At 40.9% G+C, this 24,728-nt stretch overlaps 1 protein-coding gene across 5 annotated transcripts in view; it reads left to right on the forward strand.

The window, feature by feature from the left end:
* Positions 1–24,728, forward strand: part of SGCZ (sarcoglycan zeta) — a 4,310,842-nt gene that overhangs the window by 518,492 nt on the left and 3,767,622 nt on the right. The window contains exons 1-2 of one of the 5 annotated variants that reach the window (XM_069200756.1): positions 21,075–21,158; positions 22,059–22,147. The exons of 3 other annotated variants lie outside the window; for them this stretch is intronic. The gene's annotated coding sequence lies outside the window, so the exon portion shown is untranslated. Of the gene's footprint in view, positions 1–21,069; positions 21,159–22,058; positions 22,148–24,728 lie in introns of those variants that run through there. One more of the 5 variants, XM_069200728.1, reaches the window with a different exon arrangement.

A 24,728-nucleotide genomic window follows, 5' to 3' on the forward strand; every position in this document is an offset into this window, starting at 1 on the left:
GCAATTCTAACTCAGCATTTCATTTACCTGGGACTGCTAACACCAGAAAGAAAGAATATTCTAAGGAAAACAATACCTGTGAGCCTCGCTTCAGGGCACCCTACCATAAGTAAGTTGATGCCCAAAACAATTCTGGCAAGTAAATAGAAGATTGCATCCTTCTTCCGTTCCTCAAGAGTACTAAAATATACCCTTGAATTGGCCAGAACTTTATAAAATGAAACAATTGTCTTGAGCATGCTAACACTTCTTTAACTCCAGAAGTGGAGCTCAAGCAATGCTCTACATGATGTAGTGCTCTACTTTTTGGTTACATCTGGGCCACACAATGCTTTCAAAAGCTGTGAGGCATGTAATTCCCCAATCAGATTAATGGTGGAGTGAGCATGGTGACAGGATTAGAGCGCATGCATGCAGACAAGTTTGAAATATTATTGTCCCCTAACCTATAAATCCCACACCAGCAGTTCTTTTCCAAACATCCCAAATCTGCATTCCAGACATCTATATATATATATATATATATATATATATATATATATATATATATATATGTATATTGTTGGAAAGTGGATTATTGGTAAGGGCAGGTAAGTACCTACATTAGCAATAGGCCACAAACCTCCACTTAGGTCCAGTTAGGTCTCAATAAATTAAACCCAGTTCAGGCCTTGGTAGCTTGGCAACGAGTGACAAGGCTTATCTTGGGAGACTAGTGTGGAAAGCATTCAAAAATCACAAAACAGTAAATAAGTAAAACACAAAACCCAATAAAAATCCCACACCAATTTATAAAAATAGAGTATATTTATTTTTTCTTTTAAATGACACCAAAACAATTAAAATTGGATAAGGGGAACCAGAGATATGAATTTTTAAAGAATTAGTGTTTTTTAGCGCTTAGAAACAAATAGCACAATCTAGTCATCTGATCGCACCCCGACCGGGGCAAAGTCATAGTTTGAGGCCGACTGCTATGGAGCCCTGCTCGGCTACAGCAAGCGGGAGGCCTCGTCAAAAGTTTACCTTCGGACTTAGTCGTTTTCTTGAAGATTTTCTTCAGCGGGACGAAGTCACCAGTCCGATCCGATCTCCCTGGAACCCTTCTTCAGACTGAGAAGGTTTTTTTTAGATGAAAATCCTTTGACCAGGGCAAACCTGAATCTTGATCCGACGTCCCTGGAGCCCTCTTCAGGTACTCTGCTCGGGAGGCCCCGGTCAACTTTCTACGTTTGGACTCAGTTACTTTTTCTGCGATTTGTGTCAGCGGGACAAACCTGCAAGTCATGCTGGGTTGTGGCTGGGGCAATCTGGCTAGAGTTGCCGCGGCGGGTCTGTCCTTTTACGAAGCTTTTTCTGAAAAGTCATCCAAACTTCTCCAAACATCTGGATCTTCTTCCAGATGGTCCTTTAAGGTCTTCTAGGAGTCCACCACAGCTCACCCCAAGGTTCCAGAAGCTTTGAGTTGTTCCCTGAGGGTGCAGACTACAACTCCCAGAATACACCTAGCTCAAACTCCAAATTGGCCGCTGACAGTTGTCAGCTGGTCAGTTTATTCAGGATTTGATGCAGGGGAATCTGGTTAGCAGTTTTTCACCTGTAGTAAACAGGGAGTCCCCCCTTGAATAAGTGTCCAGGTGCAGATCAGGAGTCCAGCAGGGCAGTCCTTCTTCTTCTGATGTTCTTCCTTGTAGGGATCTGGTAGGGATCTGAGGTGTGGGTGCACCTCTGCCATATTTATACTTGCTCCTGGGTGAAAAACAGGGGAATCCTGGTTCTCAAATCAGATGCAGGGTCCTTCCCCCTGTGATGACCACTTCCTGGGAAGCTTTACAAAAATCAATCCCAAGGAGCAACATTCCTCAAAAATCCATCATGACTGAAACTGATTTTTGGAGGTTACATCTGGCGGAGTCCACCAACTGGTGTGGCTAAAAATCCTAAACACACCCCTCTCCTGCCCTCTCCTAATCTAGTCAAGAGGGCACCTAATTGTCTGGGGTTGCAGGATGTGAGGGAGGTGCTGAGTTGCTCCAAATGCACCTTTCCTGCCCTTGAAAACCAGTTTGGCAGTCCTCCCCCCTTCCTGCTTTCTCATCTGCTGAGGTAGTTCTCCTACCCCAGGCACATACTTTGTGTTCAGCCCAGGCCACTTCATCAAGGCAGCCTGGGCAGCCTGGGCAGGCTGCCAGAGGCTAACCAATCAAAGAAGGTCACTAAAGAGCTGAAGTTAGCAACTTTTTAGGTAGAGTTTAAAACTCTTTACCTGAACTAGTTATATTAAATCCAACAATTGTAAGTTGTGGGATTTATTATCCCCTTGAGTGCGGGCGTCAGTCACAACCAGTGGCCGACACCAGGGAGGTTTTTTTTTTCTTCAAAAGAACCCTGGGAGACATGGAAGATCTTCCGTGTCTCCATCTGCACCACCCACCCACCCCTTTGTGACTGCGATTGAGGGCCAGGAAACCCCACTAGACACCAGGGATTTCACTTGGGGGGGATCGGCCCCTTGACCAACCAATTTTTTTAAAAAAAGGTAGGTGTCCCTTGGGGGGGGGTAGGGGGTGTGATCAGGCCCCCAGGGGCTAATTAAAAAAATAATAATAATTGACAGGGGACCGCCCGTGGGCAGGGCTACCCCCTGTGGGGGCAATCATTTTTTTTTAGTAGTTGTATGGTTTCCCTGTGGGCCATTATGGCCACCAAGGAAACCATACAACGACTAAATATATATGTATAGGTAGATAGATAGATAGATATAGCAATGTAGATAGATATAGATCTACATATATATATATATATATATATATATATATATCACTTTTGTCAATGCATGTGTGGTTTCCATGGGGGCTGCGACTGGACAAACAGACCCACATATAAAAGTGATCTATACGTATATATACATACGTGTGTGTGTGTATATATATATATGGCAATGCACATACTTCAACTTATGCGTTTCAACTGTAGCTTTTAGGCAGCAATAAAAAAGTAAAGTAAGGCTTGTGATTATGTTTCTGCTACAAAAGGGTCAGACTTTTGTCTAGTGGCAGGTTTGGTACCATAAAGAAGCGCAGAAAGTTGATATGCCTAGTGTAAAGAGCAAATCTATATTTTATGTAAATCGCTGAGTACATTAGTAAAGTCAGCCATTACCTGCAATATAATACAAATGAAATGTATGTGCGGGGGCGGCTATGGAGAGATGAAGGGCACTTTTGCTGTGTGGTAGTGAGGGAATCCGAGGAGGAGGACATGGAGTGGGACATGGAGTGGGAGCACCAATAATGATTGTTGGACTGGGCGCTAGAGGTGCATGAAAGAATGTGCTGATTGAGGGAAAAAGCGAAGGTAAGGTGACCTCTACTGTTGCACGGATCACACACACCAGCAATTTTGTGACTGTCTACGTTGGCTAGTGTTTTAGAGCAACAGTTGAGCCAGTTGCAGAGATGGCATCTCGTTGGATGACTGCTGCTCAAGCCCTCACTCAGGTTCTAGAGGACAGCTCTGACACAGGATCAGAGACTGAGACAGCAGATACTGAGACAGTATCTGAGGGATAGGACAATGGTGCAAACTCTGGGAGTTATTTTTCAGTCGGAGGAGTCCAATTTGATAACTCCTCTTCCAGTAATTATGTGGGAGGTGATGAGGACAGTCCTGCTGTCCCTTCGCAAGCACAGTCTGTGCAGCGGGACAATAGCGGGTTAGCCCAACCCAGAGAGCAGGTGCATGCAGCGGCATGCACAGAAAGAGAGTGCTCTCTTGGGAGCTCCCCAATTTAGTTCAGCCCTAAATTACACCTCCCAAATTGTATTGTTGAGACATCAAAATGATCTATCACAAAACAAACTGGTTTTGTAAGGCAGGCACCTGTGTTTTTGGTCCTGGGCTCGGCGGGCATATAGGGAAACTTACTAAACCCAGACATTTCTGGAAACTAGACATCCAGGGGACTCCACAGACATGTGACTTGTGTGGATTCCCCAGAATACCATGCAAAGCTGAAATGTTGAATAAAAACTCTATTTTTTCTTGCATTTCTGTCACACAAACTACAGGAATATGCTGGGTTCCACAACATTCCTACCACCCAGTGTTTCCCCACCTGTCCTGATAAAAACACTACCCCACTTGAGTGCCTGTACCTAGTGCCTGCGTCAGGAATGGATCACCCCAGGGTCAACAGTTGCCCTCATGTAAGACCATCATTGACCATTGTGTGATCTATTTCTGTTGCAGGCACTAGGCCTACCCATACAAGTGAGGTACCATTTTTATCGGGAGACTTGGGAACACTGGGCGGAAGGAAATTTGTGGCTCCTCTCAGATTCCAGAACTTTCTGTCACCGAAATGTGAGGAAAAAGTGTTTTTTTTAGCCAACATTTGAGGTTTGCAAAGTATTCTGGGTAACAGAACCTGGTGAGAGCCCCACAAGTCACCCCATCTTGGATTCCCCTATGTGTCTAGTTTTAAAAAATGGGCAGGTTTTGTAGGTTTCCCTAGGTGCCGGCAGAGCTAGAGGCCAAAATCTACAGCTAGGCACTTTGCAAAAAACACGTCGGATTTCAATGTAAAAATGTGATGTGCCCATGTTGCGTTTCCTGTTGGTGAAAAGCCACCAGAAAAGGCTAATGGCCTTATTGGTTTATTGGGAAAATATTATGTTGGATGCCATAAACTTTATATATTTACCATGAGGAGTTAGGATACAGACAGTGGGTCTGATTTACTGATTTATTGTGACAAGTATATGTTAAAAGCAATAGACCATTAACAGTTGGATTGTTATTACACAGTACTAATGCTTGCTAACAACCATTTTGTTACATGGATTTTATTACAGTAGTAGACAAATGTTTTGGTGTCCATGACCCTCTCGAACAAACCCTTGTAGTAAAAGATTTGGACTATGTTAATCCGAATAGGCCTTTTCAAGTAGGATTGCACATTATTTTGGCAATTGCAATTTTGTATATATTTACACTTTATGACTGTATACCGAATGATTGTCTAAGGAAAGCTTATGTTCACTACAGCAGGGGTGAGTTGGATATCATGACAAGCAATCTATCAATTCTACAGGCTGCTAAAGTTGCAACAAATGCGGTAGGCCTGAAGTATTTATTGTAAAATGCATATGGTAAAGGCAGTAGGCCTTTACGAGTGTTATTCCACACGATTATAGCCTGTGAACAGATTATTACAGACATCACAGTAATAGGTACCATTTTTATCAGGAGATATAAAAATGTACTTGGACATTAAAGTTAGGCCCCAATTTTAAACGTTTAAAACATAGAAATTCAGCTGTTATAGTTAGACTCTTTCAAGTAACTATAATTTGTGCCCTAATGTAACTTTAACTCATGCCCCACCATACAGTTTTCTCATCAATAATTTTACCGCAAATGTTACACTGATATTATCAATGATGTTATAAAAGATGTCATGAGTGCTAATGTATGTGGGGTAATTAGCATTGCATGGTGAAGGCGCGAGTTATAGTTACCTTAGGGCACGAGTTATAGTTATTTGAAATAACTCTACAACAGCTGAATTTCAATGGTTTTGTATATTTAATATGTGAGCTTAACTATAATGTCCCTGTAGCTTTTGTTTTTTTAGCTTGCTTTCTATGTTTTTTTATTCTATTTCCTAACTTTAATGTCCCTGTAACCTTTAGTTTTTTTCATTGAATTTCTATGTTTTTTGCAAACGGAATTTTAATTGCTTTACATTAAAACAACCACTACCTGCGTCTAACCCCCTATACCCACACAACCTTGCACTATGCATGCCCTTAGGCTGTTCAGGGGGCACTTGTCTACATGGCCTGGCTTGCAGCCAGTCCCTGCAACCTACCCCACAGCACTCATGAAGTGCTTCTTTGTTTGCTGGAAATGTGATCATATTCATGTGCATCAGCAATGTGTCTCCAAAATCATCAGAAAATGCAGTCAAGGGGTCCTCTGAGTAAGTTATCCATCTTCCTCGAAAAATGGGGGGTAGGTGTTGCACATCATGAATGTATATGGAGTGAGGACATAATGGCGGGGCTTCTAAGCCATCTTACATACTTGGAGTTTTTAAACAGGGTAACATAATCTATGTTCTCATCAGGAGATGACAAAAAAAGAACCCACTCATCACAGCCACTACATGAGATATTGCACTCAAAAAAACAAAGAATGCAAACACCTCCATCTAGGAATACACATAACTTTTCACAGTGGAAACTGAGAATAAAACAGACTTGCTTTGCCTTGACCACGTCCTTAGAATTAGGATGATCAGTACTTCACAGAAGTGAAGCCTCAACTTGGGCATCGGCTTTGTTTATGTCTGTAAGTCCGTTGAGGTCTCATGTCTACGAAATGAGCATCCTGCCAGAATGAATCCTCCCTGTGTATTTATGTAAAATAAATAAGCATGGCAGCATTCATTATTTTCTTATTTTTTTAAGGTTGGGGACCTGGGCAGGAGCCTTAATGCCTCTTTGTTCCAAGCCAGCTCCCCACCTCTTGTGGGAGCCGGCATTGCTCCTGCATGCAGGGAGCTGCTGAAAGTGCAGCTCCCTGCATGCAGAAGCAATAGTTTCATCTCTTTGCCTGCCTACATGTCTAAAGGTAGGGAAAAAAATAAAAACTCCACTTCCAGCAAGAAGGAGCAGTTTGACAGCTGCGGCCTGTTCAAAGTGGAGTGTTTGCTTTTGCTTGGCGGGAACTGTCACTGCTCCCACCAAGCGAAAGCGAGCAGCTACCTCCAAAGTGTGGGTACCTTGGGAGGCAGCAGAAGCCCTGGCCCTGGAGATGGTGGTCCCCAGGGCCATGGTATGCGAGTTATCAATGTATTTATGCAAATATTATTACTATACAGTTTAAAAGTAAACATCACAATTGAAGGTAATGAATTATATGTTCTGCATTTCTAAAAGCAAAAAAGACAAGTTATTAAAAATATTTTGTAATCATTTCATGGATCCACTAATCTACTACAGAGCTGGGAAAAGAGGCAATATGGGTACTCTGTTGTTTCAAATTCCTTTGATGTCACAATGGAGCAACAAATCCAGATTTGGGAATTTGTCAAAACTTAAAAAAATGTAAATATGATATATATGTTACTTAGCTTTCAATAGTGACATCAGAGGAAACATATTCATATACATATCTGAAAGCCTATGTGTGCTTTTACACATATATTTAAGTTACGAGTTCGGCGGATTCGCAAATCTACAGATTGGATCAGTGGGTCCGTTCAGTAACAGAGACCCAACCAAACTTCAACTTCTAATCCGAAACATAGCAAACCACACCCAAAGTCTGCCATTTCGGTTTCATCCTCTGTACAGAGTGTATTGAGAGCCAGGATGGCTGTGTCTTTTATTTGAAATTTGAAAGAACAACTTCAGCTTCTTGAAAAATGTCTGCTGAAGGAGCAGGAGAGCCTAAACCTGTGTCAGATCAGGAGGAAGAGATGCCACTTCAAAGAAGAAGAGTGGCGTTTGGATGTTTTTTACAATGACATATAATGAAAAAAAAGTTTCTGCCAAATTTGTGCAGTGCAACATCTGTGCAAAAACATTATCAAGAGGTACTGGAAAAAGTATCTCCACTGGACAAGTTCCATGTGGAAGCATCTGAAAACCATCCACAAACAGATGTACAATTGCAAGATGTGGGAGAAGGCAAGTACAGGAGGAACACAGTTGTCATCTGGAGAAACCTCAGGGGAACCATCAAAAGTACAACATATTTCTGTGAAAACATATCTGACATGGTATCTCATTATACAAAATGCCATGCCAGTGGCAGTGAAGATCTTATCCGTGGCTGCATACACAGATGAACCTTCATGTTTTTGAGAGAGTGAAGGCAGTTTCATCTTCCCAGTTGGCTCCCCTTTCCCCATTAGAGAACCATGTTTTTTGTTACCCATAAAAATAAAAGTGTTAAAAAAAAAATGAAAGCACTACTCCATCTGGCCAAAGAAAGAGCTAACTACTTGTATTATGTTTTTGTACAATTGTTTGTTTAAGTGTTTGTGATTTTTTAAATATGTAACCCACCATGTGTATGTAAGTGAAATTAAAACAGTACTTGTGACTACTTTAATGTTCACAAAGGGTTATTAATTCTATAAAGTATTGTATTGTAAATTGTATTGTAATAGTATTTATATAGCGCTTACTACCCCTGACAAGGCGTCGAAGCGCTTTTCGGCAAGTAGGACACCACTCCGGAACCCAAAAGGAATTAGTGGTGGATTAGTATAGGGAAATAGGAGTACAGTTTTAGTATTATTATGAGATAATTTGAGCTGCGGATGTGTGAGTTTGTTAGTTGGATTGACTGGAGTAATGGAGGGGTGGAGGAGGGAAGAGTCCAGAAGTGTTAATTGGGAGTTTATAGTAATAGGATTTAGGCTTGGGATGAGTAAGGGGGGATGGAGGAGGGAAGAGTCTGTGGAAAGGATTAGGGAGATCATAGTAGCAGGAGGGGATTTGGATGAGTTAAAGGAGATGAATGAGGGAGAACTTAGTAGGGTTGTTTTAAATAAGACACTAGCAAATGTTTTGTAATGTCTTCTAAAACGGAAATGAATGTGCAGGAGAGTGTATGAGTGTGTAAGTGAGTCTGTCAGTGGCTGTATCAATGTAAGACTTGGTGTGTGAGTGGCTGTATCAGTGTATGACTGGGTGTTTGTATCAGTGTATGAGTGGCTGTGTGAGTGGCTGTATCAGTATTTGGCTGGGTGTGTGACTGGCTACAGCAGTGCATGCCTGGATGTGTGAGTGGCAATATCAGTGTATGTGTGGGTTTCTGAGTGACTGTATCAGTGTGTGAGTGGGTGTGTATGTGTCTGTATCAGTGTGTGAATAGGTGTGTAAGCTGCTGTACAGGCGTGTGAGTGACCCTATTGGTGTTTGCCTGGGTATTGTGACTGTGACCCAGGTGTTTGACTGGGTGTGTGGGTGGCTGTATCAGTGCGTGAGTGGATGTATGAGTGTCTATATCATGTGTTTGCCTGGTTGTGGCAGTGGTTGTTTCGGTGTGTGCCTAGTTTTATCAGGGGCTGAATCAGTGTATGCCTGGGTATTGGAGTGGCTGTACTGTGGTGTGGTTGGGTGTGTGAGTGGCTGTATCAATATGTTTGTGGGTGTAAGTTGTCATATCAGTGTGTGAGTGGATATGTGAGTGTGAACATCAGTGTATGACGGAGTGTATCAGTGTCTGTATCAGTGTGAGTGGGTGCGTGATTAACAGTATTAGTATGTAGCTTGATGTGTAAGTGGCTGCATTAGTATGTCAGAGTGTCAGTGGCATCATTGTGTCAGTGGGTGTGTTAATGGCTTTATTAGTGTGTGACTGGATGTGTGACTGACTATCAGTGTGTGGCAGTGTGTATCATTGGCTGTATCAGTGTGTGACTGGCTGTGTTGGTGTGTGGCTGGGTGTGTCACTGACGTATTAGTGTGCACCTTGCTGTGTGAGTGGCTGTATTGGTGTGTGCCTGGGTCTGTCAGTGGCTGTACTGGTGTGTGACTGGCTGTGTGAGTGACTGAATCAGTGTCGGAGAGGGTGTGCGAGAGGCTGCATCGGTGTGTGGCTGGGTGTATGAGTGACTGTATTGGTTTTCTGAGTGTCTGTATCGGTATGTGAATGGGCGCATGAACAGCTGTATTGGTGTGTGAGCAGCTGTATCGGTGTTTGTGACTGACTGTATCAGTGTGTGTCAGGGTATGTGAGTGGCTGTATCAGTGTGTGGCTGGCTGCATGAGTAGCTGTACCGGTGTGTGACTTGGTGTACAAATGGCTGTATCTGTGCATGCCTGGCTGTGTGAGTGGCTGAATCAGTGTGTCACTGGCTGTGTGAGTGGCTGAATTAGTGTGTGAGAGGTTCTGTGATTGACTTCATCAGTGCCTGGCTTGGTGTGTGAGTGGCTGTTTTGGTGTTTGAGTCGGTGTTTAAAGTGTTTGTGCTGTGTTCAAATGGGTTTGTGAGTGGCTGAACCTGTGTGTGGTTGGGTGTAGTGGTGTGTACCTGGGTATATGAGTGGCTGTAGCCATGAGTGGCTGGGTGTATGAGTGGCTGTATTAATGTGTAATTGGCTGTATCAGTGTGTGCCTCACCATGAGAGTGGCTGTTGCAGTTTGCGCCTGGGTGTGTCAGTACCTGTATCAGTGTGTGCCTGGGTGTTTGAGTGGCTGTATTGGTGTGTGACTGGCTGTGTGAGTGGCAGTATTAGTGTGTCAGTGGGTGTAAGTTGCTGTTTCAGTGTGTGAGTGTGTTTCTCAGTAAGTGAGTGGGTATGTGAGTAACTGTATTGTTGTGAGAGTAGATCTGTATCAGTTTGAGGCTGGCCTTGACAGTGGCTGTATCAGTGTAGGCCTGGGTATGTCAGCTGCTGTATCAGTGTGTGCATGGGTGTTTGTGTGGCTGTATTTGCGTGTGGCTGTATCAGTTTATGAGCTGGTGTGAGGTGCTGTATAAGTATGTGAGTGGATGTGTGACTGTGTTTATCAGTGTGTGACTGGGTGTATGAGTAGATGTATTAGAGTGTGAGTGGGTGTGTGAGTACATCAGTAGGTGTGTGGCTGTACTGGTGTATGCCTGGGTGTAATAGTGGCTGTATCAGTGTATCATTGCATTTGTGAGTAGCTGTATCAGTGTGTGAGTACCTGTATTGATGTGTGAGTAGGTATGTAAATGTCTTTAACAGTGTGTGTCTGGATGTCTCAGTGGCTATATTGTTGTCTGCCTGGGTGTGTTAGTTTCTATAACAGTGTGCGGTTCTGTTTGTGAATGGCTGTGTGATTGGTTGCATTGTTGCGCAGATGTGTGCAAGTGGTTGTTTTAGTGTCTGGCTGGATGTGTTAGTAGCTGTATTGCTTTTAGACTGGCTGAGTGAGTTGCTGTATCAGTGTCTGACTGCTTGTGTGAGTGTGGGTATCAATGTGTATCTGGGGGTGTGATTATCTCTATTGGTGTGGGAGGGGGTGTTTGAGTGAATGTATGGGATTATAAGTGAGCAATTATTTAGTGGGTGTCTATTTTATTTTTTTACTTTTAGCTCACAAAACTTGATAATTACTCCAATAGATGGTGCCATTGATCTGTATAAAAATACAAAGAGCATACATATGAATTAGTATTACAATTTAGATCATTTAAAATTTAAACTTGCAATTTTGATAATAAATAATGTCATAATTTAAAGAAATCAGTGGACATTTCTCATGTTTGTAAAGTATGTTATATATTTATTTCCCGTTTTTTACTGTTCTCAGTTTCTATACCTAGTCATCATAAATGATGTACTGTATAAAAAATCATCCTTAATCAGTGGGGAAAAAACAATCATATAGATTGTAGAAAAAAAAACAGAACTACTCATGGTCACTTCAATTAAGCAACACTGCGAATTACACTCACTACATTTTTTTAAATGATTTCTTTGCCTATACTTACACTACTTATTTAAGAAATAATATGCTAAAAATTAGACCTTCATTATTAGAACTTGTAATAGATATATAAAGCGTACCCGCATATGGAAGGCCTTATAAAGGCATCACCCATGGAACGACCATATGGTGTCATAAATACTGATAATGGATCCAGAACAAATACATAATGCCACTTTTACAACTGTAGTCCTACTTAGAACTTAGTTTCCAAAAAGAAGAGGTAGGAATTTGGTAACCTAAAGGCAATTTTTGCTTGAAGATGAGATTGCTATGATTACATTCTGTCCATCCACTTTTACATTTTAGATATACAGTGGCGTGAGCAAATGTAAAACCAAGTTCTTCATGAATATGATAGCAATACTACTGTATGTTTTTCTAAAATAGATAATTGTCCTGCTGTAAAGTTTGTAATCTAAGTTTTCAATTAACTGCCATCGGCCCTGCATCTTTGTAGCATTAAAACAATATACCTACCATTTCTTTGTACACATAATGTTGACAAAAGATCTGTTTAACGATTTGGGCCTTTGTTTTGTGTAACTTGTTTTAACAATCTCTCAAAAGCCACAGTTTTGCAATCTCTAATGTTAAATAAATAAATAGCTCCAAATCAATTTCTGTACTTGATGGTAATGAGCAATCTTCACCTCTTAGTTCTATGAATACGTAAGTCCAATAACTCATCAATAAGTACCGCCTCTTCTACTAAAACTGCAAACATCACAATTAACATCATATCACAATTAAAAACTCCTGTGGTTCTTCTTGAGTGTTTTGTGTAAACTGTACAGATCCAGTACATATATCTACAAGTTCTTGAATATTTGATGCACAATATGTTTTGGTACTATCATAATATAAACATAGCAACAAAACACACATTGAAGAACATGTCTTCTGTTGTTTCTGTTCAATTGCATATACAATGCAGTAATTGAAAAAGCAAACATTAGCAAAGCAGTTGACACCCAAGGTGTTTCTCCATCATTCTTATTTTTTTTCTTGACTAATTTCTTGTTCTCATCCATTCCCTTATTTACAACAAAATCACTACACGCCATTGAAAGTTTTCACTTTGAACAGATGGTGTGCTTTTCATAAATAGGATACTGTCCTAAATGAGGAGCGTAAAGACTTCTTAATTGGTTGTATTGTTTAACACAACTTGGATCAGCGCTTAATTTGCTATCAACAAATGCAACTAGATACCTGACATTTTCCTAACTTGAGATAAGGCTTACACATAACATACGTTCAGTAAACAGTGTACTGCTAACATTATTAAATGCTGCATCTACACTTAAACCTTAAGATTTATGAATAGGAATAGCATATGACAGAGATGTACTCGTCCAGTGTAGGCATTAGGCATACAATTGGTTTTCATTCTGGTATGAAAGTGAACAGTACCTCTGGTGCTGTCTTTTTTTTTATTGGAAACTGTTTTTGAAGAAGTTGACATTCTAACAGATGTCTTCTCTCTTCTGAAAGAACACATACTCTAATATCCTTCAGAATATTTGCATATTCTACATCAGACGCTTATTGTATATTCCTAAGTAATTCATTGTATTAGAAGCTTATCCAAAAGATGACATGTTCAATGCTTCCCAAAGGCTTCCAAGTTTCATTATGGAGCAGTGTTTTAAAAACAGGCTGTGTTTTGAAAGATATAAGTTACAGTAGATCTCTGAAAACAATCAAGTGTTTTTCTCCAAAAAGCACATCAGAGGCTGTTCTTAGCATCTGTTTTATTCTCAAATGTACAAAGCCAATCATTCATTTTGAGACCATGCTCACCTCACCGATGATTAACAATTGTAACCTTTTTATTGCACTCTTGACACTTCATGACAAGCTTGATCGGATAACTTTTGGTATTCCAGTTTGTTGTCATGTTCCACAGGCAGCTTCAGAAGTTGATATAAAGTGATTCCTTTATATTCTGTGCGCCTACTTCAGTGGCTGTTGTGACTAAATGTGACAAATTGCACTCTGTAGTCTTCTGTAGGATAGCAGTGAGAACCTTTATTAAAACATGCTTACCGGTACCAGCTTGACCATTGACATAAAACAGTGCAGGCTTAAATGATGTGCATGCACATTCTTTCTTGTCATCGAGCAACTCATGCTCAACTTTGTCTTTCACCTCCATATATATTTCTTTTTCCTCATTATTTAGTTATCCTAATATTTCTTCCAAATAAATAGTTTCCTGTGTTGCTTGTTCTATTGTAGTCTCCACCTCATTCATGGCAATAGCAGCTTCATTTTCAATTATTGGCTGTCCGAGAGGATCTTGACTTAGAGAAGACCTAAACTTTGACTGCTTTGTGAACTCTCTTTAGCTATCTCAGCAGCAATTGTTTCTCCCTGTTCAATTTTATCTTTTATCATTTTCAAATATTTTGGAAATACTGAACACTCATTGCTATCATGCAGCATTGAACAAGTTTTTTGTAGCAGTCAAACTCTCTTAGTAAGTGTGATTCAAAATGCAAAGGCTAAAATAGCTGCCGAAGTGCCAAAAAGAAAAGAAATCTTTTTATGCAGTGTGGTAACTCAGTTTTCTATGATTAATTAGACTGTGTTTGCTTAGTAGCAGCAAATAGCCAGTGCATTCAACTACTGCAGATTTATCTTCATCTATATTTTCTTTTACATGGTTTATATATTTGTAGTTTTGAGGTATTTCATAAAGACAAATATTTTCAAGCTGTGGACTCCTTTTTCCATAGTAAGTGTACCAATATATTTGTTTTGACAATGTACTTTCTGGGTCAAATTCTGAAAGGTATTGAATTTCTGGAAAATACTTCAAAACTCTATTTCGTGTGGATGCTAGTCCTAGACTTACCCAAACAATTCTTCTTGACTTACAGTATAAACTAGCTGAACTCAACTGACCACAGCACTCATAGGATCCAATTTCCCTGCATGAAAGCATGTTCAAACTGAAGCTATACAGTTTCTTTGTTAGAGACTTTTCAGCAGAAATCTCTTCCCACCTATCTTTCATCTCCATGTTCTCTGATTTTGTTATGCATGAAGTTACATATTGAGCAAAAGTGATGGAGTTGTCCGCTACAAATTGAATAGCAATTTTGGCATTCAACATTTTCAGAATAACAGGATTGTAGTCATTATTATATTTCAAAGCCTCTTTTATCCCAAGGATTTAGGTGTTCTTCAGTGATTTTTGAGTAAGTGCATGTCTCAGTGAAGACAAAAAAACTGTTGACTCTTCCTATTGAAATAACAGGTCTTGGAAATCTAAAATTACATTTTGCATACATTTTTTCTTTTGCTCTGTATGTCCACTGACCGTACTTCTCACGTCTATGTGTTTCAAAACATTGAACTTGCTATTTTAGGCCTTTTTCCTCACTGTCTTTTGGGATGCTACATGTAACATATTGTTCTAGGGCAGTAAATACAGACTCATCGGTGTCTGTTACAAATTTTGGTTCATCTTTTATACACCAAATGAATATGAGGACGTCCTCTTGTTTGCTACTCTTTACGCCAAAAGAAATCATTAACATCTCCAACAGGTTGATTTATTGTTGCATGTGGTTAAAATACTTACAAACATTGGCAGGATTCAAAAAGCAAAGTTCTCATGGTGTCTTCAAATAGATGTCCTTAATGTTAGCATTTGCTTCTCTCAAAAAGTCATGCAAGCCATCCCATGTATACTCTGCACATTCGAGGTTCACAATTCAAGTTGGTGCACCTAAATTTCCCAACATACATTTCAGTTCACCATGACAATGACACCAATACTGATTGGCCCCACTTTGGCGTGTCATCAAATGCATCAAATTGTACTCCAGCTTATTATCTTTTCCATTCATTTTGTTAACCTCTTAGCTGCTGGGCCTCCCCGCCTCCCCCCGTGCTGAGCCCTTTTTGGGCTATTTGGGATAGTTTGCACTTAGGCCTACATAAATGTTGTCCACATAAGCTATCCATGCCAAATTTGCATCCTTTTTTCCAATGTCCTAGGGATTCTAAAGGTACCCAGAGTTTCTGGGTTCACTTGGAGGAGACCAAGAAATTAGCCAAAATACACCTAAAATTTATTTTTTTCAAACAAATGGGAAAAAAGGGCTGCCGAAGAAGGCTTGTGGTTTTTACCCTGAAAATGGCATCAACAAAGGGTTTGCAGTGCTAAAATCACCATCTTCCCAGCTTTCAGGAACAGGCAGAGTTGAATCAGAAAACCACATTTCTCAATACAATTTTGGCATTTTACTGGGACATACTTCATTTTTACTATTTTTGGTGCTTTCATCCTCCTTCCAGTTAGTGACAGGAATGGGTATGAAACCAACACTGATCCCGGAAAGCTAAGTATTTCTGGAAAGTAGACAGAATTCTGAATTCAACAAGGAGTCATTTGTGTAGATACTACAAGGTTTTCCTACAGAAAATAACAGCTGAATTTTTTTTTTTTAAATTGAGCTGAAAAAAACACCCATTTTTCTCAGCGTTTTACTCTGTAACTTTTTCCTGCAACGTCAGATTTTTTAAAGCAATATACCATTATGTGTGCTGGACTCTACTGGTTGCAGGGATATACAGGGCTTGTAGGTTCATCAAGATCCCTAGGTACCCAGAGCTAACAAATGAGCTGCACCTTGCAATGGGTTTTCATTCTATACCGGGTATACTGCAATTCATTTGCTGAAATATAAAGAATGAAAAATAGGTATCAAGAAAACCTTTGTATTTCCAAAATGGGCATAAGATAAGGTATTGAGCAGCAGTGGTTATTTGCCCATCTCTGAATTCCGGGGTGCCCATACTAGCATGTGAATTACAGGCCATTTCTCAAATAGACGTCTTTTTTACACACTGTCTTACATTTGGAACGAAACAATGTAGAGAAAGACGAGGGGTGTTAGAAATTGAATTTTTGGTTGGCAGTCAGGTTACCCCCTGTCTAAGCAAGAACCCTCACTCTAGTCAGGGTAAGTCACACACAATCCAAATTATCCTGTCCCCACCCTCTGGTAGCCTGGCAATGTGTAAAGCATTTGTGCAATAAATCATATAATAACACAATATAGCACCACAAAAATACACCACACAGTGTTTAGAAAAATATATAATATTTATCTGGATATTTGCAGGTCAAAACGATCAAAGATGCAATAATAATTTGTAAAGATATCACTTAAAAGTGATATAAAGTGTCTTAAGTCTTTAAAAAGCAAACAAAGGGCCTGATTCTAACTTTGGAGGACGGTGTTAAACCGTCCCAAAAGTGGCGGATATACCACCTACCGTATTACGAGTCCATTATATCCTATGGAACTCGTAATACGGTAGGTGGTATATCCGCCACTTTTGGGACGGTTTAACACCGTCCTCCAAAGTTAGAATCAGGCCCAAAGTCTCTTTCAAGCACAAAGTACCTGGTTTGGAGTGGAAAATCTCTGCAGAGGGCTGCAGAGGAGGCGATGCGTGGAAAAATTGTGTGTGCATCGGTAACACCCCTTCACACACGTACTTGCGTCGTTATTTTCCACGCAGGGAGACGTGCGCCGTTCTACGGGAAGAAAAATGGTGTGTGTGTCGGTTTCGCCCCTTCACACACGGACTTGCGTCGTTATTTTTCACTTGGGGAAGACGTGTGTAGTTTTCCGGCATGCGGACCGTCTCCTTCTGTGGGTCGCGGGATTACCAGATGTCCCAGGGTCTGTGTGTGGAGTCCTAGGCTTGTTATCCGGCTGCGCGTCGTTCCGGTGGGCTGTGCGTGGAATTTTCTTCCTCATGGCAGGCGTCGCATCGATTTCCTCTATGGAAGTCGGACGCCAGTGTCCAGGTGGGGCCGTGCGTCGAAGTTCCGGTCACACCGCAAGCATCACGTTGAGCGGTGTCTTTCCGGATCGGCGTGCTGTGAATTTTTCACCGCGGAGCGAGCTGTGCGTCTAATTTTTCAGCACACAAGGAGTCCAGTTGAAAAAGAGAAGTCTTTTTGATCCTGAGACTTCAGGGAACAGGAGGCAAGCTCTATCCAAGCCCTTGGAGAGCACTTTTGCAGCAAGACAAGAGTTCAGCAAGACAGCAGGCCAACAGCAAGGCAGCAGTACTTTGTAGAAAGCAATCAGGTGAGTCCTTTGAGCAGCCAGACAGTTCTTTTGGTTCAGGTTTCTTCTCCAGCAAGTGTCTGAGGTGGTAGGGCAGAGGCCCTGTTTAATACTAAAATGTGCCTTTGAAGTGGGGGTGACTTCAAAGAGTGGCTAGGAAGTGCACCAGGTCCCCTTTCAGTTCAATCCTGTCTGCCAGGGTCCAAGTAGGGGGTGTGGCAGTCCTTTCTGTGAGGGCAGGCCCTCTACCCTCCCAGCCCAGGAAGACCATTCAAAATGCAGATGTATGCAAGTGAGGCTCAGTACCCTGTGTTTGGGGTGTGTCTGAGTGAATGCACGAGGAGCTGACAACTAAACCTAGCCAGACGTGGATTGTAAGGCACAGAAAGATTTAAGTGCAAAGAAATGCTCACTTTCTAAAAGTGGCATTTCTAAAATAGTAATATTAAATCCAACTTCACCAGTCAGCAGGATTTTGTATTACCATGCTGGGCATACTAAATATGACCTTCCTACTCCTTTCAGATCAGCAGCTACCACTTCAATAATGTATGAGGGCAGCCCCAATGTTCGCCTATGAAGGGAGCAGGTCTCACAGTAGTGTAAAAACAAATTTAAAGGTTTTACACTACTAGGACATATAAACTACACAGGTACATGTCCTGCCTTTTACCCACACAGCACCCTGCTCTAGGGGTTACCTAGGGCTCACATTAGGGGTGACATATGTAGAAAAAGGGGAGTTTTAAGCTTGGCATGTACTTATAAATGCCAAGTCGAAGTGGCAGTGAAATTGCACACACAGGCCTTGCAATGGCAGGCCTGAGACAAGGTTAAGGGGCTACTTAAGTGGGTGGCACAACCAGTGCTGCAGGCCCACTAGTAGCATTTAATCTACAGGCCCTAGGCACATATAGTGCACTCTACTAGTGTCTTACAAGTAAATCAAATAGCCAATCATGGATAAACCAATCAACAGTACAATTTACACAGAGAGCATATACACTTTAGCACTGGTTAGCAGTGGTAAAGTGCCCAGAGTTCAAAAGCCAACAACAGCAGGTCAGAAAAAATAGGAGGAAGGAGGCAAAAAGTTTGGGGATGACCCTGTAAAAAGGCCAGGTCCAACAAAGGGCGATAACACTTGTTGTGCTATTCTGTGTTCCCCCAAGTCTCCCGATAAAAATGGTACCTCATTTGGGTAGGTAGGCCTAATGCTCGCGACAGGAAAGGCAACATGGATACATCACATTTTTACATTGAAATCTGATGTGTTGTTTGCAAAGGGCCTAGCTGTGGATTTTGGCCTCTATCTCAGCCGGTATAAGGGAAACCTACCAAACCTGCACATCGTTGAAAACTAGACACCTATGGGAATCCAGGATGGGCTCTGATCAGGTTCTGTTACCCAGAATCCTTTGCAAACCTCAAAATGTGGCCAAGAAAAACACATTTTCCTCACATTTCGGTGACAGAAAGTTCTGGAATCTGAGAGGAGAAACAAATATCCTTCCATCCAGAGTTCCTCCAAGCCTCCCAATAAAAATCATACCTCACTTGTGTGGGTAGACCTAGTGCCCGCGACAGGAAATGCCCCAAAACACAACATGGACACAGGCACTTTGCAAAAAACAGCTCTGTTTTCTTTGTGCAAATGTGATGACTGTGGATTTTGGCCTCTAGCTCAGCCGGCACGTAGGGAAACCTACCAAACCTGCACATTTCTGAAAACTAGACACCTAGGGGAATCCAGGATGGGCTGACTTGTGGGGCTCTGATCAGGTTCTGTTATCCAGAATCCTTTGCAAACCTCAAAATGTGGCCAAAAAAAACACTTTTTCCTCACATTTCGGTGACAGAAAGTTCTGGAATCTGAGAGTAGCCACAAATTTCCTTCCACCCAGCGTCCCCCAAGTCTCCCGATAAAAATGGTACCTCACTTGTGTGGGTAGGCCTAGTGCCCGCGACAGGAATAGATCACACAACGGTCAATGTAGGTACATACATGAGGCAACTTTTGACCCTGAGGTGATACATATATATATATATATATATATATATATAGACCTATATATATATATATACATAGATCTATCTATACAGTAGATATATCCATGTAGATAGATATATCTATCTACATGGATTGATCTATCTCAGTATTTTTTTGTGGTAGTTGTAGGGTTTCCTTGGGGGCCAAAAACCCTACAACTACTAAAAAAAAGATTGCCACCACAGGGCGTCGCCCTGCCCACGGGCGACCCCCTGTCAATTTCTTTTTTTTTTCCTTGTTTAAATTCCCCCCCTGGGGGTCCCAATCTTGAAATTAAAAAATATGCCCCGGGGGGGGGCGTTTTCTGAGGGGGGCCAACCCCCCCCAAGTGAAATCCCTGGTGTCTAGTGGCATTTCCTGGAAACACGTTCAGGAAGGCCTCGTATGAAAGGGGCCTTCCCAAACGTGGGGAAGGCTGTTTTCCCATCGGAGCAGGAAGCGGCCTTACGGCCGCTTCCTGCTCCAATGGGGAAAACAACACTGTGATGTAATCGCGCCTCACGGCGCGCTGACGTCACAAAGGGGCAGGTGGGGGGCGGGGGAGACACGGAAGGTCTTCCGTGTCTCCCAGGGCTTTAAAAAAAAAAAAAAAAAATCCTCGGGTGCGACACACCTGAGGATTTTCAAACCCCATCCTTGGTGTCGGCCACTGACCCGCACCAGGGAGGTAGTGCAGGTGTCGGCCAGTGGCCGACGCCCGCACTAAAGGGGTTAAAAAAGGGCTTGTTTCAGAATTTGGTGGACAGGTAACTCTGTCACAACAGTGATGAATATCCATCCCCCAAAATATCAATCCCTTAAAAAATAGTTGGATTTATACTTTGGTGGAAGGGATGTTCTTCACCATTGTCATGGATTTACCCATTTGCCAAAATCTCAATCGGGCCCAAAGTCTTTTGCGGACATAGTTTGCAGATTAATTCCTGTTTTAAGAATATGGTTAACAGTGTATGATAGTCCAGACGAATTGAAAAATCACTTTCAAATAACAGATGGGCTATATCTGGAATACTTTGATGAAATCTAGGGTCCTATCAATATAATCTGGTTGCCCTATACTTGCACTGGGCGGTCATCATACCGTTTGCCTACTTCAGTTGGAAATAGTTGTAGAAAACAGTGAGCCCCTAAACCTTTCTCCCACACACTCATTGGAGCTCCTTTAGCTTGTTTCATCTAATACAGTTCAGTGACATCCCCATAACTTCTTTTGAATGCAGTTAAAGGTTACTGTAGTGATCATATATTTCTTTAGATTTATATCTATCCAATTTTTCAATCTGTCCACTTGAAGGTAACATTTCTTCCTCCATACACCTCCCATCTGTAGCAATATGTATATCTTTGTAATACACATTATTGTCTTTGAGATATAATATAGCTCACTTCACCTTATTCACATCCATTAGTTCTTGACAGATTTTTTTGTTTTTTTGTAGGCACACCACTGACTAGAATAATAAGCAGTTCTTCTACGGCTCTCTCTACACCTACAGTTTGAGTATTGTATTTAAAATATAAAGGTAAGTACACAACTCCACCTTTAAGGCCTTTTTATAGCTTAGTCGGTGGTAGTTTCCCTCCATTTTACCATACAAAGTACTGTTCAAAAAGATTGTATAGATTGCATCAGTTTTGTTTTTATAAACATTTAGATGTTAAAGTGTCAAACTTTAATCACCTCTAAGGTATTATGTATTGCTCTGGCAGGCATTTTGTAGTCCTCTAATTTGTCATACCAATTCTTACATGTGATCTGCTGTGTTGACAAATTGAACAATTCTTTCCACAAATAAATAAAGAGCAAATTCTAGCCACTAATCTCTGTTTTCTTGCTTAGTTTTCTAGAAAAAATCAGCATTTCAAATTTTGTGTTTGTGGTTAGTGCATCAACAAAATATACAAACATATTTAGATTTCTCTGTAGAAGCTGCATTATCTTTCCTGTTTTTTGTGCAAAGTTATCAGTTCTAATATCTGTGTTCTGTTCTCCTGGACATACTCCTCATTTATTCCGGACTCTAGTTCAGGACCAAAGAAATGTAACTGTTTATCTTCACAAATGTTTTCAGCCTTTGGTATTGTACCATACAAAACGGCTTTGTTCATTTCTCCTAAACACAGTGCTAAACATTTTACAAAGTAAAGTTTTCTAACTAAATTTAACATTTTCGAATGATGAACAGCCAACATTTGGAAATGATGAAAGGTGCTTGTGCACACTTCCTTGGATAGAAACGCTAGTGAATTAGTACATTTCTTCACTTTGCACGGATCTAATCCTTGCAACATTACAAAATGTGTTAATATATCAGTTGATTTCTGGCGAACACTACAGATACTGCTACAGTCCCATTTATATACAATGGCATGTTTAATTCTTCCTTGTATGCCTTTAACTATCTCTTCCTCTACATTTCTAGGAACCATTTCCTCTTTGCAATGGGAGTACCATCTTTTACCTCAAAGCACTGACCAATTGTTTCAACTGCATGCACTAATGTGTTCTCTTGTAAGTAACTTTCTTCATGAAAGAAAGGCTCTGTACTAGACTGTTCTTTCATTCACCTTTTAAAAATTGTGCAAAAATTACTCTTATTAATAAGCCTTTTTTTAAACAAATTCGCTTCGTAGGCAATATTGTTGGGCCCAGTGTTCTCATTCTGTTCGGTATCAAAATAAATAGTTTCAGCTTCAGGGCAAAGGCTTTATCAACTACAATCACAATATGTTTTTTTTTGCTTCACTGCTTCCCTTCTCCTCATATACTGCTTCATGTTTCATAAAAAATTCTCTTTCACTCCACTACAAAACATTCTCACTCATATTTCTTTAAATTGTTTCTAACTCTTTTTAAACTAGCTGTTTTCCTATAAGATCTCTTACTTTCAATTTTACTTACTCCTACTCTTTTCTGAACTGATTTTAAACCTCACTTTTCATTTACATGTTTGTGAACATTTTTTAATTTTTCCATGTACTATTTTGAGAAATGTTGTAGTTTTCTTTCCAGCAGCCCTTCTCTCTTTAAGGACCTTCTCCATATTATGTCCCTTTTCTCTCTGAGTTTTAAGCTGTTAGCTTTTTCTGTTCTTTTTTCTTTCTTTCCTTTTGGCATTGTAAATCTTCCTTTGTAAATATATGTATAAATCTGAAAAACAAATAGTCAGTGTGTGTCAGGCTGTATACGTCTATCAGTTTTGGAGGTATACATATGTTGATGAGTTAATGTATAAATGACTAACTTAGTTGTGTCACAACTTGAGTTCATATCTAAGTGAGTTAATCAGTGGGTCTGTGGATGTGTCACTGTATATGTAAGTAACAATCTCATTGTTCGACTGGCTGATTTAGTACTTCAATTGGTCTCTAAATGTGTATGTAATTTCCTATATGGGTTACTTATCAGCTGTGTTACTTAGCATTTGGGTATGCAACTGTGTGTGCAAGTGGCTGTGTTTGAGCTGGATACATAAGTGCTCTGTAGATGTGTGGGTGGATGTATAAGTTCATCCGTCACCCTCTGACTGGATGTGTGAGTAAACCTATGGTTTTCTAAATAGGTATGTCAGTGGCTGTATGTGTGGGCGACTGGTTGTGTACCTGGGTGTATGGCTGTCTACATCTTTCTGTAACCGAGTGGTCCCTGGATACATGAATGGCTGTATATGTATCTCAGTGAATGACAGTGCATCAATGGGGGTGTGAAAGAGTATGTTAGTGCATGTTTAGGTGAGTAAATGGGTGTGTGAATGGTTTTATTAGTATCTTTCTCACTGTGTCAGTTACTCTTTGGCTATGCCAATTTTAGATTCATAAGCGGTTTTCAGAGACTGTAACTGAGTGTATAAGTGAGGTGTTTTTGCAGTGTGTAACTGGTGGTGTAAGTCTGTCATTTCGGATGTATAAATACATTTATGAGTTAGTCTATGGATGAGAGACTAGTTGTAACAGTACTTGAGTACATATCTATGTGAGTGCATCAGTAAGGCTGTAGGTGTGCCACTGGAAATGTAAGTTACAATGTTTGGCTGACTTAAGATTTCTATTGGTATCTACATGGGTATGTAAGTGCCTGTATGGGTTGCTTACTAACTGAGTGAGTGTTTTGGTATGTAACTATGTGTGCATGTGGCTCAGTATCACAGAGAATATCTTGTCAGTGAATATGTCAAGTCAGAAGTACAAGAATGGTATACCCCGCTCTGTACAAAAGAAACAATAATGGCAACCTTTCCCACACTGCTTTCAGTGATACTGATTTAGTTAGCAAATCATAACCTTCCTTTCATATTTTGTTTTTGTTGTACCATTTGTCAGTGGTCAGTCTTTATTAGCCCCCTCTGAGACTCCTGTTAAGAAGCCCAACGTGATAGTATTTTTGGGTGCATCCGCAGTACTATTGCAGTGCTCAGCGCAGCCGCCATGTAAATTTGCGGCAGACACACCTGATCCACATGGGAGCCCATACATACATTTAACATTGTACTGTTAATGGTTTACATCTTCATTTCACTCTGCATAACACTAGTGAATTTAAAGGCACTACACAATAACGCATTTTCCTTATGCATTTACCCACAGAGTGTTTAGACATGCCTACAACTCGAACAGCTGAATGGAATTACACTACATTTTAAAGGAAGCTAGGTCTTGGTACACGGATTGTGCTTTTTGTGTTTTGGTGTAAATCTGTTCAGTAGATTCTGAGTTATTGAAGTTTAAAAAATATAGATATACAAGGATTGAGATCCTCAGGCGAATCCGGAAAAGGCCCTGATTTGCTGCCTGCAACCTGAAAGAAAAGTTGCGGCCACCATATTGTTTGTCGCATCAGCTGGTGGGTGGGAAAAATAAAGTGCAAAAACATATAGGGGTCAGGATACAGGTATCCTGACCCCATAGGACACACAGAGGGATCCTCAGGGACCCCTCCTTGGCAAAATAATTGCACTTTTTTTCTGTTCGATACTTGAATCTGTTGCAGATCTCAGTGTGGCTTCCAGTGTAAATTCGCAGAGGTTCTGCAGATCCAGAGAAACATTTTAAAAAAAGAGTCCACCCACCGCATCTGTCCCCATGCTGCGCATGGC

The sequence above is a fragment of the Pleurodeles waltl genome, chromosome 1_2 (assembly GCF_031143425.1).
Source record: "Pleurodeles waltl isolate 20211129_DDA chromosome 1_2, aPleWal1.hap1.20221129, whole genome shotgun sequence".
Taxonomy (NCBI): Eukaryota; Metazoa; Chordata; class Amphibia; order Caudata; family Salamandridae; genus Pleurodeles; species Pleurodeles waltl.